Here is a 3,856-nt window from a genome sequence, read left to right on the forward strand (position 1 = left end):
ACTGCCTACTTTTATTGTAACTATTTCTCACAGTACTGGAATTTGTAGGCAGTGTAATAAGAAAAGCAAAAAGCTGCATATGGATTTGAAAGATCTGTATTGATGAAGGAAGAAACTTTACTTTTTTGTAGAACATATGTCTAAATATAAAACCTAAAATAATCTACATCTAATTTGAACTATTATGATGGCTCACAGCTTGGCTAGACATGTTTCAAGTGTAGAACATGTTATCAATCTATACAAATCAATAGTTTTTAATTTATCCAAATTATGAACAAAGTAGATAGCATAATAGAAAAAATATATAATTTCCACAATATTGTCATATCTGTAACTACATTAGCAAAACTGTGCAAGACAAAAATAATATAAAATATTATTAAATGAGACAGCTAATAAATATTAATGTATGCAAAGCAAATATCATAAAGCTGTTAATGCTCTCTAAATTAATCTAAAATTCAATGTAATTCCACCCATTGCTCAAGTTGAACTTAAGAAATGTATTCTAAAATTAATATAGAACCGATCTTGTGATCTAAAATTCTACTGCTAGATATTTACTAAAGAGAGGTAAAAGCATATACTCACAGAATGTTCATAGAAAACTAATTCATAATAGCCATAAATTGGGAACAGCCTAGGTGTTTATCAAAAGAAGAATGAATAAACTTATATTAATACTATGGAATGTTACTCAGCTATAAAATATAAATGCACTAATATTTCATACAAGATCATGGATAAATATCAAAACATTATGCTGAATGAAACAAACCTTACACAGAAGACTACATACTGTATGATTCATTTATATAAAATTCTAAAATAAGCAAAACTAATCTAAGTGTGAAATTCAGAAAACAGATTGCTTCTGGGAGTGGTGGGAGTAGGTACTGACTGGAAAAAGACATAAGGCAACATTATAGGGCAATAGCAATGTTCTATTATCTTGATAAGAATGTGAATTTTACAAGTGTATACATTAGTAAAAATTTTGAATATGTGCATATACACAACTTGTGCATTTTATTTCATGTAAATTTTTATATCAAAATAAAAACAAACTATAAACAAATATTGAATGTTAATTAATCATATTCACACTGAAATATTTGGAGGAAGTACTGATGTCTGAAATTTATTTTTAAATGCCACCAAAAGCAAAAAAGATGGATTTATGGATAGACATAAGGATTGATAGATCTATAGATATGAGATAAAGCAAGTATAGTGAAATGTTAATATTGATGCATATAAATGATGGATAATAGTAATTCACAGTAAAATCTTTTCAAATATCCTATATGTTTGGAAATGGTTTATAATAAATTATTGGAAAATTAATATGGAAAACTAAGCTGTAAGAGTACCTATGACATTTTGAATAAAACAAACAAACAAACAAAAAATCATTTAGGGCAGGAAGGGAATAAGAGACTAAATATTGATGCTTCTTATAGAGCTTTTGTAACTAAAGCATGTGCTATTTGTACAGAAACAGACATAGATTAATGAAACAGAATAGAGAACAAATACAAATTTAAATATACATGAGAACTTGAAAGCAGTATTTCCAATCAGTATTTCCAATCAGATGGACGTTTCAAAAAATGGTGTTTCAACAACTGGCTTTGCCTAGTAGGGAAAAAATAGAAGGATTTTAAAATAATTGAAAAGGGGAAACTCAAAACTACAAGGGGAAAAAAAAAACAACAGAAGAAATTGTCATTAAGATCTCAGGATAGAACAAGTTTTATTTGACGGCACACAGAAAATTCATTAAGAAAAAAAATTGACCACACCAAAACATAAATTATATATAAAAAGAGATGCAGAAAGCTGTTAAAGGACTCAAAACAGACTTGGAAAATATATTTACTACATATACAAAGGACAAATTAGAAATATCCAAAATTTTAAATGAACTTAAGCAAAGGCAAACAGCACAACAGAAAAACAGACAAAAGATGCAATAAATAGAAAATGCATGAGAGAGAACCTGAATGGCCAGTAGAAGTAAAACAGAATATTAATCTCTAGAAATAAAAGAAATGGAAATTAAAATGGTAGTAAAATATGATTCATTTCTCAGCTACCAAATAAGCAAAGAAAAAAAAAATGGCTATTAAAAAAAGTGTTGTAGTCTACGACCATGCTACCCTGAACAAGCCTGATCCCATCTGATCTCAGAAGCTAAGCAGGGTCGGGCCTGGTTAGTACTTGGATGGGAGACCACCTAGGAAGACCAGGTGCTGTAGGAGTAAAATAATTTAAAAAATAAGGGATTGTAAGCTGACAAGGTCCTTGCAATTTGTGAGGTCAACCGAGAGTTGCTTCGCCTAAAAAAAATAAAAATATAAACAAACAAATAAATAAAGTGTTGAGAAGGATGGGAGAAAACATGAATTCTCTCACAATCTATTGACAGGACTGTAAATTGAAATAACTGTTTTAGAGAGCAATTTGAAAATATCTACTAGAAATGAAAGCTGGGGTGGCTTGGAGTGGGTGAGAGTATTAAAAATCCCACATGGAGTGAGTAACCTCCAGACTGAGGAGCAAGTTTGAGTTGCATATACCGTGGAGCTCATCCGTTAAGAACTGGTCACCTCATTAAGGTATGAGCCTATTCCCCCTCTCACAAAAAATAAATAAAAACTGCCATTTTCTAAATCCATAAATTATTCTTGCAGTTATATATTCTGTAGAAACTTCAGCATTTGTTCAACCAGAAATATGCACATAGCACCATTTTTCTCAATAACAAAAAGTAGAATTAACCTATGTTCTATTCAGCAGCAGAATGAGTAAGTGAACTGTATTTTTCAGTGAATTACAGAGCAGTTGAAAAAGGGAAGGAAATGAGGACAAAGAGGCCTTTAATCTTATATGTGATTTACTATTGGTTTATATCAAAATATCTGAGGCACAAAGAAGAAAATGTTAACTTTTGTTAATTCTGGGACTGGTGTACATTGGATGCTTGTTACACTATTCAATCATCTCCTGGATTTTTTAACATTTTTAAATTGGCCTCAAAATAATGAAAACAAAAGAATAAAGAAGATCCTCAATCCTTTTAAGAAACATTTGATCTCTTCCTCCTAGGTCATTTTTCCATCTACTCTATTGCAATCACTCAATCAATTCATTTCTCACTCAAACACTTTTAATCCACTTGGCAGACAATTTTAATGCAAAGTATTGCAGGGAGCTTTCTAAAGAAACTGAGCAAGACAATGAACACCTATTATTATCAGCAATTTAAAGATAATTAAGTACAGAAACATTCAATGTTATTTTTCAGATGCAATCATGTTTTTAAATATCCTTTGGGTATGATTTTCCCTATTGTAGGAAAAAACCCTTAAGTATAACAGAGTATAAGTAATGCCATAGTCTACATGTGGTATGCCATTTTCAGTAATTGCTTATCTCCAGGTGTACTTATGCCTTAAAAATGACAAGAAAACTAAACTTGACTCCAAAAGAACAAAACAGAATAAAAAATATTCTTCCACAAAAATGTGCCACAAAACTTCAGTCCTAACTTAATTCCATAGAGTCATAAAACAATATTTAGTTTAGCACACAAAAGATGTGAAATACTCTGCCTCTGATCAGCAGGCCAAACTTCTAAGTGAAAGAACAGCCAGAAAGTATACTTTTTCTTGATCTGAAATACTTTTCCAAATCTAGTCTGAATAGTTTAAGTAAATGGAAGACATTTTCTCGCTTTTTTATATGAACTTGCATACTTTATGTGAGAGAAAAATGTTAAATGGCAACTTAGGGAGATATGGTATTTTCATGTTTCTCCCAGACTAAGCCATTCTCTGGGACATACCAG

The 3,856-nt window shown here is 30.6% G+C and overlaps 1 non-coding gene across 1 annotated transcript; it reads left to right on the plus strand.

The window, feature by feature from the left end:
- The first annotated feature begins 2,148 nt into the window (after positions 1-2,148).
- On the plus strand, positions 2,149-2,267 carry LOC112471741. Its single transcript, XR_003043395.1, has one exon. It is a non-coding gene; the product is annotated as a 5S ribosomal RNA (ribosomal RNA).
- The last annotated feature ends 1,589 nt before the right edge of the window (positions 2,268-3,856 follow it).

Source organism: Pteropus alecto, unplaced genomic scaffold, assembly GCF_000325575.1.
Source record: "Pteropus alecto unplaced genomic scaffold, ASM32557v1 scaffold231, whole genome shotgun sequence".
Classification (NCBI taxonomy): Eukaryota; Metazoa; Chordata; class Mammalia; order Chiroptera; family Pteropodidae; genus Pteropus; species Pteropus alecto.